We start from the raw sequence: 13,275 nt of genomic DNA on the forward strand, positions 1-13,275 counted from the left end.
AGCAAATATAAAACTGAGTAGCATAAATACAGGAGTAGCATCAGAAGTGCAAACATCCAGGTCAGTCATAAAGACTAACAAATAACATCCAAAATACAGACAGTCAACAAACAAACTGTATCAATCAACATCCTCACACTGAGGAACATCACCATCATCGGCAGGAGGGGTGAAATCCTGAGGCGGCACGCTGGAGGAAGGATAGCCTGGTAAGACTGCGGAGGCGGGTAGCGTGCCATCCATCCGAGTAGCAACGCTGTGTCACCACCTGATGATGCGCATATCATCGAAGCGCGGTCAATATGCCCGCGCAAGTCATCGTTTGGTCTATCCGAAGACGCAGCCATCCAGCTCAGCAGATATCATCTCATCGTGCTGATCAAAGCGGCTCTCCAGCTCGGCGATCCGCCAGCGCAGATCAGATCGGCCTCTCCATCGTCAGCAGCAGGAGGAGCAGCAACAGGAGCGACTGTCGTGGAGGTCCCCGTGGTAACTCACCCTGCTCGCCCATCCTTCCACCGAACATCCCCATTTTGCCCTATGATGCCGGACTTGGAAAATGCCCGTTTCCCAAGTCGGCAATCCTGCCTGACCATTTTGACTATTCTACCCTTAGAGACATCAACCTGAAGGGTCTCAAGCCAATCAGTAATTATATGCCCATAAGGCATATAAATAGTGGAGCCGCTAGGCTTAGAATATGATATGATCGAGGAGTAGATGCTCGACATGATTTCAAAATCGAGACGTCGACGCAAACCATAAAGCATAAGGCAATGATATGATCGGATCTCAGATAATGGTTTAGATGTGATAGGTAGAAGGCAGTTCGTGACAATCTTAAAAAGAATGTAGTCTTGAGGAGATAATCTCAAGGCTGCAAAAGTAGGGAAGTCAACATCTAGCTCATCTAGTCCATCCGGTCTAGGCTGCCTGAAGAAGTACTCATAAATATCGTCAGGTGATACATCAAGTGGAGGAGGTAGTGACTCTGGTAAATCAGGATACAAGGGAAAAGGATTACCTGAACACATACGGCAACCTAGATACACAAAGAATTCTCTGATGGAGAAATCGATACTTCTTTTAGCAACTCGAGTGTTATAAACACCATCAACGTTTTGATGAAGGTTGTTATAGAATTCAGATATTAGGTCAAGATTGATGTCCCTTTCTAGGTAGACTACCGAATCAAGTTTATAATAGGCTAGGGTTTCGGAGACAGAGGGACAAAATTCATCCATCCATTTTCGATCCACAGATCGACATGGAAGCAGCTTGAATGTCCTCTGTTGAAATGCTTGCTCAAACTGGCGGTTTGGGAATCTACTGGAACTAGCTGGTTGGGGTCGAAAGGGAGCAGGAGACTTGGTTTTCTCAGCTGGGGACTTAGAAGAACCCTCACCGGCTGCTTTCTTCCTAAATAGATAAAGATGTGGACACGGTCGGGGCAAATGGGAGTCCACGGGAGCCACACAGAGAGAACCGAGACAACACACATAGAGAAAATGTGAAAAGAAGCTAAAATGCTAAGAATGAACAAATCTCGGGAGGAAGAAGAGTTACCTGGGCGCCATTGTGACCTTCGGCTTTTAGAAGATGATGGGTCGAGAAGACGGGAGGAAAAGAGGGGCGTCGGCTAGGTTATGAGTCGGTCGGCTAGGGTTTTGAGAAGGAAGAAGATCGGGAAGAGAGGAGGTCGGGAGGATTTAATGAGGGGATAGTGCACAGTGTGATCTGATCGGACGGCTGTCCGAACAGAGAAATCCTGACCGATCAGGGAACGTCCTGATCGGTCAGCGATCGTCCTGATTGGTCGTGGGGACCGATCAGGGATCTTCCTGATCGGTCCCTGGACCGATCAGATGTGGATCAGTAGGGTCGATCTGTCTCCTGATTGATCCCTGGATCGATCAGTGAACCGTGGTCAGGAATGTCCTGATCGGTCGTGGAGACCTATCAGGCATCATCCTGATCGGTCCCTGGACCGATCAGTGTCTGATATAATTTTCAGTAACTGAAAATATGAGCCGTTATCTATCGGGAATTTTGAAAATTTCAGAATTCAAGAATTCAGAATCTCCCAAATTCATAACCTAGAATCACCACCCACAAGTATATTAAAAAATGAGCTCTTATGGTCTTAGCTTGTGTAGAGCCCGAAAGTTTCAGACTTTAAATCCAAAAACTCAGACATTTGGAATCTTAGAATTCCAATCTCAGAAAACCTTATAAAACCATATAGTGAAACAAGGTATTAATTAAGACCTAGGATTGCTATGATCAGTTTCAAGTTTGTCAAAATATAAACAACTTGTCCTAATTTTTAATCAAGGCATGTTAAGTATCAATCAAAAATATCAATCAACAAATCACCCATAGTTAGACACTTTTTAGACAAAAGTCCAATCAAGATTCCTTGATTGGAATATATGAGTAAGATCAAGGAACCAATTACACATGAATTATGTAATGGTGTTCCCCATACTCAATTAATGTCTCATCAACCTAATTATTCAAGGGATGCATGATACATTTTGAATAATTTGGTTGTTCCTAGCATCTCACCCCATTTCTAGCAAACAAAAATATTTTGTTAAACCTTATAGTTTGTGTGAGATGTTCCCAAGTTGCCCAAAATCATTCCCAATTTCTCTTGTCATTTTAATTTGTCCTTATTGATCATGATGAAGTCCTAAGGACCTAAGGAGCCAAACACATTCCCAACTCCCTCCTTAAATGACTAAATTCATTCTCCGGAAGGGGTTTGGTGAAAATATCAGCTAGGTTTGACTTTGACTCAACATATGTGAGTGCAATGTCTCCCCTAGCTACGTGATCTCTTATGAAGTGATGACGCACTTCAATGTGTTTGGTCCTCGAATGATGGACTGGATTTTTAGTTAGGTTGATCGTGCTAATGTTGTCACATAGCACTTGTACACCCTTATAAGAAAGTCCATAATCCTCTAGGGTGTGTATCATCCACAACAACTGTGATACACTCTCTCCCATGGCAATATATTCGGCCTCGATCGTGGAGACACAATGTTGCTTCCGACTTGACCAACTAACTAAAGATGAACCTAAAAATTGGCAGCCCCCACTAGTACTTTTCCGATCCAATTTGCACCCAGCATAATCGGAGTCGGTATAACCTATCAAGTCAAAAGACTCAGTACGTGGGTACCAAAGACCTACTCTAATTGTGCCTTTAAGGTATCTCAGAATTCTCTTAACTGCAATTAAGTGAGATTCCTTGGCACAGACTTGATACCTAGCGCACATGCCCACAGCAAAGAATATGTCCGGTCGACTAGCTGTGAGATATAGAAGACTACCAATCATGCTTCTATATTGCGTTAGATCAATTGGTTTTCCACTCTCATCATTGTCAAGGCGAGTGTTTGTCGCCATTGGAGTGGACACTTCCTTAGAGTCACTCATATTGAATTTTCTAAGCATCTCTTGAGTGTATTTTGTCTGATGGACATAAATTCCATCTTGAGTTTGTTTGATTTCAAGTCCAAGGAAGAATGTCAATTCTCCTACTAGACTCATCTCAAACTCACTTTCCATGTGAGAAATAAATTCATTCAAATAGCCCTTGTTATTTGAGCCACAAATTATGTCATCGACATATACTTGGGCTACAAAAATGTTTTCACCATCTCTACGTAGAAATAGTGTTGGGTCTATTTGGCCTCTTACAAAGCCCTTTTCTAATAGGTAAGTTGACAACCTATCGTACCATGCTCGAGGTGCTTGTTTAAGCCCATAAAGGGCTTTCTTGAGCTTGTATACGTGGTTTGGAGCTTCGGTACTCACAAACCCCGGTGGTTGCTCAACATAGACCTCTTCTTTGATGAATCCGTTTAAGAAGGCCGATTTAACGTCCATTTGATAGAGCTTGAAACCTCTATGAGCAGCAAAAGCTAGCATCAAACGAATGGACTCTAATCGGGCCACGGGAGCATAAGTCTCATCATAATCGAGACCTTCGACTTGACTATAGCCCTTGACTACAAGTCTTGCCTTGTTTCTTACAACTTCTCCCTTTTGATTTAACTTATTTTTGAAGACCCATTTAGTTCCAATAATGGTGGTCTTCTTAGGTCTAGGAACTAAGTCCCACACTTGGCTCCTTTCAAATTGACCTAACTCATCTTGCATAGCTAAGATCCAATCAGGATCGTGCAATGCCTCATCAACTATTTTTGGTTCAATCTCTGAAATCAATGCGACTTCATTAGACTCATTTCTAAAGAATGACCTAGTCCTATCCCCTTGGTGGATGTCTCCCATAATTTGGTCTTGGGGATGACTAGTGGCTATCCTAGATTGTCTTGGTGTTGGTGGAGCCTCATGAATGGTCTCACTAGGCACAGGCAAGGACTCAATATCAGGCAAAGGATCAGATTGAGTTCTTTGTTGCCTTTGCTCATCAACATCAGAGTCAACTTCGACTCGTTCTTCATTTTGATCATTCAAACTTAGATTTCTAAGTTCAAATTGAATTTCTCCTACATCCCTTGGTTGATCATTTAAGTTAGGGATTTCTTCAAAGGCTACATCAGAGGACTCTTCAATCAATTTAGTCCTATTGTTGTAGACTCGATAGGCTTTGCTGGTAAGAGAGTACCCGACCAGTATCCCTTGATCAGCCTTCGCCGAGAACTTCCCAAGATGGTCCTTGGTGTTCAAAATAAACACCTTACAACCAAACACCCTAAGATGTTTAATTGTAGGTGGTTTCCCAAACCAAAGTTCATGGGGAGTCTTTCCTAAAAACCTATGTATTAAAACTCGATTTTGCACATAGCAAGCTGTATTCACAGCTTCAGCCCATAAGTAACTCGGTAGTGAGTACTCATTGAGGATGCCTCTTGTAGGACTCGGTTCTTTCTCTCCACAACCCCATTTTGTTGTGGGGTCCTTGGAGTAGAGAACTCATGCCTATATCCCTTTTCTTGACAAAACTCTAAAAACCTATGATTTTGAAATTCCCCACCATGATCACTTCTAATGGTTTTAATTGTTGTCGATTTTTCATTCTCAATTCTTCTACAAAAAGAAATAAAAATATCTATAGTTTGGTCCTTATGTTTCAAGAAGAAAGTCCATGTGTATCTAGTAAAGTCATCAACGATTACCAAGCAATATCTACTTCCATTCAATGATATTACACTACTGCAATCAAATAGGTCCATGTGCAATAAATCTAAAGCAGTAGATGTACTTACAGTGCTTTTACCTTTATGAACACCTTTTGTTTGCTTACCCTTTTGACATGCATCACATAGTTTGGTCTTGTGGTACTTGATGCTGGGTAAGTCTCGCACTAATCCTTGGTTGGTCAACTTCCGGATGTTCTTCATGTTTACATGTGCCAACCTTCTATGTCATAGCCAAGACTCTTCTTCTTTCGACATGAAACACTTAATCAAAGCATTAGTAGCACTTTTAAACGATACTTGATAAATATTATCAACCCTTGTGCCTACTAGTACCGTGTCAAGTGTGTCAATGTGTTTAACCAAACATTGACTTGAATGAAATTCAATTGTGTAACCCGTATCACACAATTGACTGACACTTAGGAGATTAAAAGTCATCCCCTTGACTAGAAGGACATTCTTGATATGGAGACATTCGGATATATGAATGTCTCCAACTCCTACAACCTTAAGGCTACCATTATTACCAAAAGACACATTACCTCTACTTTTGTTTTGAATGGTTGTAAATAGTGATTTGTCCCCGGTCATGTGCTTGGAGCATCCACTATCAACAAACCAAGTTGATAGATGCTCCCCCTCGACCAATGCCTACAAGACACGGAAGATAGAGGTTTTAGGTACCCAAATCTTGGGACCTAATGCTTCTACAACGAAAGACCTAGGAACCCATGCCTTGGTCATACCTTTCCTAGTTCCATGAGCCCTAGAAACATGTGATCTACTATGTTGAGTTCTAGACATTAGAGAAATGAAACTCGACTCCTTGTGTTGGTACCCTAGCCCGGCCTTGTTGTAGACTGCCCTTTGGGCATTTAGAATCATGTCTAGAGTCTTAGAGCTAGTTGAGAATTTCTCAAGCATTTTCTTGAGTTTCTCAACCTCACCCTTTAACGCCTTGTTCTCATCCTCAAGGACTTCTAGATGTAGGTCATCGACCTCATCTTCCCTAAGGGTCCTTAAGGTTTTTACTTCTTCTTTTAACACTTTATTTTCTGTTTTTGACTTTTTAAGCAATGTAGATAGGTGAGTGATAGTCTTATAACACTTTTCTATATGAGAAGAGGTTACCTCTTCATCATCCGACGATGATGAAGCCGCGGTTGAAGCGTCGCTCGAATCTCCCTCACTTTCGGAGTCGGAAACCTCCCTTGCCATGAGTGCTAATTGTCGTGTGCTCTTTTCCATCTTCTCTTCTTCCTCCGATGAGCTTGATGAGGACTCATCCCAAGTGGCCTTGAGAGCCTTCTTCTTCTTGCCTCTTTCCTCCTTCTTTTTGGCTCGTTCCTCCTTCCTTTTTAATTTCGGACACTCGCTCCGAATGTGTCCTTTCTTGCTACACTCATAACATACAACATTAGATTTATCAAAATTTTGATCATTAGTTTTACCTTTTCCTTTGTATCTTCGGCTTCTTCTCATAATCCTTCTTACGAAGTTCGCCATCTCACTTGATGATGATCCACTTTCATCATCGGATTCGGAGGAAGAGGTGGATGAGGAAATCTCCTTTTCCTTCTTCTTTTCCTTCTTCCTTCTTCCCTCCTTGCTCTTTGGTCCTGCAAATAAAGCAATACCCTTCTCTTTTTGACCTTTGTTAGCAAGCTCATGAAGTTCCATCTCACAGAAAAATTCATCTAGTTTAACAATGGAAAGATCCTTGGATACCTTGTAGGCATCTACCATAGATGACCACAAGGCATTCCTAGGAAAAGATTTAAGAGCGTACCTTACTAGATCGCGATTCTCCACTCGTTCGTCCACAGAGTGTAGACCGTTGATGATCTCCTTGAATCTCCCATGAAGCTCACTTACCGTTTCATTGTCCTTCATGGTTAGATTTTGGAGTTGATTCAAGAATAGATCCCTCTTGGCAATCCGAGAATCTCGAGTTCCCTCTTGGAGCTCGATGAGTTTGTTCCATAGGTCTCTTGCGCTCGAGAACGGACCTACCTTGACGAGTTGGTCCTTGGCGATTCCACATTGCAAGGTGACCATAGCCTTGGCATCGGCTTGTGCTTTGCGGAGTTGTTCGGTAGACCATCTTGACGAATCGAGTTCCTTACCTTCTTCATCCTTTGGTGGTGTGAAACCTTCCTTGACTGAGAACCACATGGCAATGTCGGTCTTGAGGTAATACTCCATGCGGCCCTTCCAATATTGAAAATCTGCTCCTTCGAAGTAGGGTGGTCGATTTGTGCTAAAGCCTTCCTTCATAGCCATCCTTGTTTGCTCTTTTGGGTGTTAATCCGAATCAAAGAGCCCCTTGCTCTGATACCACTTGTTGGGATCTTAGATGGCTAGAGGGGGGGTGAATATCCCTTAAAAACTTAAACCAAAACTTCTACACGGATAATTGTTAGCACAACGGAATTAGACAACTAAAGAAAGGAAAAACACAAGCACACTAACACTAGGATTTACGAGGTTCGGGGATAACTTGCCCCTACTCCTCGGCGTGTCCGTAAGGTGGACGACTCCTTGATCTTCGGTAGATCGCACCCCGGATAACTTCCGGCTACAAATCCTCCTTCTCGGTGGAGTAACCTCCCCACAACGTCTCAAGAAAGATCTAAGTTAAAGCACGAGACTTACAGAAGCTCGGTGGCAAAGGAGAATAGAAATGCTTACAACCACGCGAGGATCAGTAGCAGAAACAGAGATCGCAGTTCACCCGAGAGCTCAAGAACTTCGCACAACAGCACAGACTTTTCTTTCAAGCTTTCTTGTTGTTGTTCTTGTTCTCCTCTCGCTGTTTTTACTGCTTCTCAAAACCTGATCTCTGCTGTCACAGATCTGGTCCAAACTGCGCAAATCAGCGCTGCAGCCAATCCCTCTTCCTCCTTACCTGGTTCCCTGAACTCACACCAATGATATCACAGTCAACACTGGCATCTTCTGAGCTCGAACCAATCCCCAGGAGTCAAGCAGATCGCAGCCAGATCACAGCAGTATCCGTTGATGCCTGAAATGCACCATCGCCACTGAAACCAAGAAAGACCATTTGTCGCATTCCTCTTATGAACTTAATTTGAAATTAGGCTTGAATGATACCTGTTAACCTGCAAACTCAAAAGCTAACAAGACAGAGGATTACATCACATAAATGAATGAGATATATCAAAAGCGGTGAAGGAATCGCGACAAATAACAAATCGAGTGTGGATCGGTCACCGCATCGATCATACAGCTTGGACCGATCGAGCAGCCGATCGGTTCGAGGTTATCTCGATCGGTCGTAGTGACCGATCAGATTGAGTGTGGATCGGTCCACGGACCGATCCACCTCTTTCTTTCTTCGCAGGCTCTTCTCCGATCGGTCTCCCCGATCAGATTACCCGCAGTGCATCGAGTGTTCTTCGATCGGGCCGATCGATTGAGTGGATCGGTCCACGCACCGATCCACCTCTTTCTTCTGCTCTCTCCGATCGGTCTCCCGACCGATCAGATTGCACTTAGTGTGCTACGAGTGTTCTCGATCGGTCCGCACCGATCATATTTCACCGCGTGCTATTGAGTGTCATCCGATCACCATCGACCGATCCATGGAACTTCGATTTCGGATCGGTCTGCCGACCGATCCACTGATTCATGTGTCACTGGATCGGTCTACTGACCGATCCAATGTGCCATGGAATGTCCACTTAAGTCTCTCTCTGACTTAATCCGGAGAACGAGCTACCGAGCCCTCTCCGACTTCGTCCGGTCCAGAGAACGAGCTACCGAGCTCTCTCTGACCTAATCCGGAGAACGAGCTACCGAGCCCTCTCCGACTTCGTCCGGTCCAGAGAACGAGCTACCGAGCCCTCTCTGACCATTCCGTGCCAAGTCACCATACTTGGACTTTTCCCGTGCCAAGCTCCCTGCTTGGACTTTTCACCAGATGTCTTGACCCATCTGGATTTCCCTTGCCTGGCTTTACTCATCAGGACTTTCCCTCCCAACTGATCAACCTCGATCAGTAGTCATTCTGAGTTTAATCAATATCTGATACAAACTTAAATCAGTGTCAACATCAAAACAACAACCAGGTCAGACTGTATCAACAAAGATATGATGCTCACTTTATGCTACGATATGACTTTTGTTTATGCCATGATATGATTTCCATTTATGCCATGATATGAGTTTCATTCATGCTATGATATGTGATATGATTACTCTTATATGATATGTACAGTTTTTGTGAGTAGGAAAGGATCTTACTGAGCCTTGTGTGCTCATAGCTTACTTTCCTTGTACCACAGATAAAGGTAAAGGATGTATAAACTAAAGGAGCAGCAGGAGGGGCAAAAGATGTGTGTGGTGGTGGCTTGGCTAAAGAAAAATAAATGACCTGCTTATGTTTATTTTATGTTGATGACTTGCATGACTATGTTATTCTTACTTATGCTTATGTTAGGAATGGATGATTATGATTCCTTAAGTTTATAACATGCTGAGCATATTGGTATGATTAGTTATGTTTTAAATGAACAATTACTTCCGCTGTTTTAATTAGAAAAAAATGAAAAAGAAAAATATTTGTACGTACGCTATGTAAAGAAAGAAGAAAGTAACCCCGTCCTCACTAGGCAGGAGTGGAGGGTGGGCGTTACAGGTTTGTTAGCTGGGTTCGGAGGATGTCTCGCCTTGCTAACTTTGCTTCCGAAGTACTTTCGTCGAGTTCCAGGAATTTCTCCTAGAGCTCTTTAGCGGATTCATAGCCGCCGATTCAATTGACCTCCTGGGGCAGAAGGGCACTCAGCAGATGAAACTCTACTTTACTATTCACCATAAAGTTAGCTTGTTCTTTTTTCATCCATAAACACTCTTCCTTTCCAGCCCCATATTGGTCCTTGGGGGCTATAAAATCATATTTCATAATTAACAAGATCTCAAAGTCCATTTAAAAAATACCTCCATCCGGTGTTTCCATTGCACGAAGTCTCCCTCAAACTTTAGTGGATGAATGCTTTCAGCGCCTATCATTTCGTTGCTTCAGGTGGTCAGTCCTTTTTGAAGAGACCTTTCTCTGATACCACTTATTGGTATAGGTGGGTCGGCAAGAGAGGGGGTGAATTACCTGTTAAAAAATGACCTTTCTCAACTTTCAACTCAGATGAGTAGAAATAGTATAATTATAACAAGTAAATTAAACAACTACAAAATGAAAGAAGAAGCAAAGAAATTTACTTGGTTATAATTAACCTAGGTGGTTATTAATCTAAAACAAATGAAAAGCACTAAAAGTATCCTTTTATGAAGGCGAAGAAGCCTCTTACACTCATTGAATGCTCAGACAGTTGCTAAGAAATGAATACTAGAGTTAATGTGTATTTCCTAGCTCTAAGGGTCTTTTTATAGCTCTTGAAAAATTCTATCCGGAGTTGGAAGGCGCCTCTAATAAGTTATAAGTCACCTCTAGTGAGGCAAGCGAGGATAAAATGTTATCCTTGCCAACGGCTAATTTTTGCCCAGTCTAAGGCGCCTTCAAATGATTGAAGGCGCCTTCCATGAAGGCTCGAAGGCACCTTCAATAGATTGAAGGCACCTTTTACCAGAAAGGCGTGAGGGCGCCTTCAATAGTATTGAAGGCACCTTCAATGGCTGTTTTCAAGCTCCATGCTACTACTTTGGCTCTTCCGTTGCTCTGCTCGTTTGGGTGATTTCGGCCAACCTGAATAAGGCTCACCCTGACCCATTTTCCTGCCTTCTCCTTGAGCAGCCTTCCTCCCCGTCTTCTCGTCCTTCGGACCGCCACACGTGTCCTTCTTGTTGGATCAAGAATTCGCTAGAGGGGGTGAATAGTGATTTAAAATTATTGTAAAGTACGCAGCGGAAAAAGTAAAAACACAACAACGCTAACACAAGCAATCTTTTACTTGATTCGGAGCTTATGTCGACTCCTACTCTAAGGCTCGCACTCGTTGAGTGATTTCGTTGGGCAATCCACTAGCAATTAGTAAAATATTACAAATTTGAGTACAAATGCTTTTAAGGAAATAATACTGACAATAATTAGAAAATGAGGGAACAGTAGCACTTTGTCGGAGAAGCGTCGCAGGAGCACAGAAGCGTAGATCGTGAGTTATATCTTTGCTTCAGCCTTTACCCTCCTTATATAGGAGGTTTGGGGCGCCCAGATCCCTTCAGGGTGCCTTGAATGTGACGTAGCCAAGCCAACCATAGTGCTCCACGTGGCGAGGCTCATTTGGGGATAAAACTCATTTGGGGATAAAACCTGTTCAGGGTGCCCAGACCTTTGTTTTCCGCAATCTCCTTCCTACAAGAAAATGTTAGTCTAAGGCAAGTATAAATCATATCCTGCAAAACAGAAAGTTAGCACAATTTATGGATAAGCAGAATAGTAATTAGATTCCATCTCCTCGAGACCGGAATCTAGTCATGATCTCGACTTAGATATCTGAAATGGATCTAAGTCGGATTGATGTCTAATGTTCCCTTCCCGGGAACGCGTCCTCACAGTCACTCCCCTCTAGTGACTTACCTTCACTTACCTGCTAGATGTCCGATCAGCCCATTGACACGTCTGAAATTCGTGCTAACTATCAGGTCAGCCTGTCGACCTAGCTAGACTTTGTGCCAAATGTCCAGTCATCCCATCAACCCATTTGGACTTTGTGCCAGCTATCCGGTCGGTCGGTCAACCTAGCTGGGCTTCGTGCCAGACATCAGGTCAGTCCGTCGACCTGTCTAGGCTTCTCCTGCACACTCGATCAGAATGTTAAATAACAACGAAACTAACTTAACCTATTTTGTCATTCATCAAAACTTGAGTTAGACCGTTAGTGCTAACCGCACCAACAATCTCCCCCTTTTTGATGCAATGACAACCTGGTTAAGTTAGTGAAAAACATATGCAAGTAAAACAAGAATTTATAAGGTTGTTAGGTTAGCTTTATTTTTAAATTTTGTTGTTTAACTAACTTAAACCACCTAATCCTCCCATTTGGCATTCATTAAAAATAAACGCAGAGCAAATTATAACTTAAAATGCAAGGAAGTCTACAAATGTAAGTCAGATTAACTTGGGAGAGTTTAAGCTAGAAACATAGAAAGATAATTTTTGTTTTAAGCTTTTATCTTTTATCTTTTATCTTTTTCAAAAAATAGCTAAGTTAACTTTAGAAAGATGACTTAAAATTTGTGATTTTAACTTAATTTTTCTAAATAAGTTTTGCAAATTAAAAAACATAGTAAATATAGCATTTTTATAAAAAAAAATTTATTAGGGCTAAGTCCAATTTTCAAATCAAGTTTTCAAAAATAAGATTTTATTTCTCAAGACTTAGTTTGTAAAATTCAACTAAGTAAAATATGTTTTCAAACCTAAGTTTGTAACCTCCAATTTTTATAATAAATCTCCAAACATATGTTTTTAAAACCAAGTAGAATATAATTTTCAAAATGAAAAATCTAAGTTATAAACCCGAATAATGTTTATTTTTCAAAATCAATTTAACCTAAGTTTGGAAGGTCTAAATTTTAAAACTAAGTTTAAAAAGTATGAATTTCAAAATTAAATTTGAAAAGTTTAGAGTTTGAAAATAAAACCAATTTTCAAACCTAAGTTTAAAACAATCCAATTAAGGAGATCTAACTTTTAAAACTAAGTTTGAAAAATCCAAACAAGATTTTAAAACACTTAGTTAGTGTTAAATTGATTTAAAAAGAGATATATTTTTTAAAAAAAAATTTCAAAATAAGTATAAAAATAATTAATCCTCTCCCTGAACCTAACATTACAAAAACTGTCTAACCAGTTAGCTACCTACTGACTATTAGAGGATAGTAACTTTCACTTGGTTAGTCAGGTTAAGTCTAATCATAATCAGTTAGTGTTTGACTAAACTGAATAACTTAACCTGATTAATGTCTGTTTGATATTTAACACCCAGACTTATGTCGATATACTGAAATAATTAAGCATCTTAAGTCCAGACAATTTGCCTATGCATCTCACCCCTTTCTATGTTTGGCAATCACAAACAAGGGAATCCTAGGGTGTTGGTGAGATGCTCAAGTACTAGACCTA

This window comes from Zingiber officinale, chromosome 2B (assembly GCF_018446385.1).
Source record: "Zingiber officinale cultivar Zhangliang chromosome 2B, Zo_v1.1, whole genome shotgun sequence".
Taxonomy (NCBI): Eukaryota; Viridiplantae; Streptophyta; class Magnoliopsida; order Zingiberales; family Zingiberaceae; genus Zingiber; species Zingiber officinale.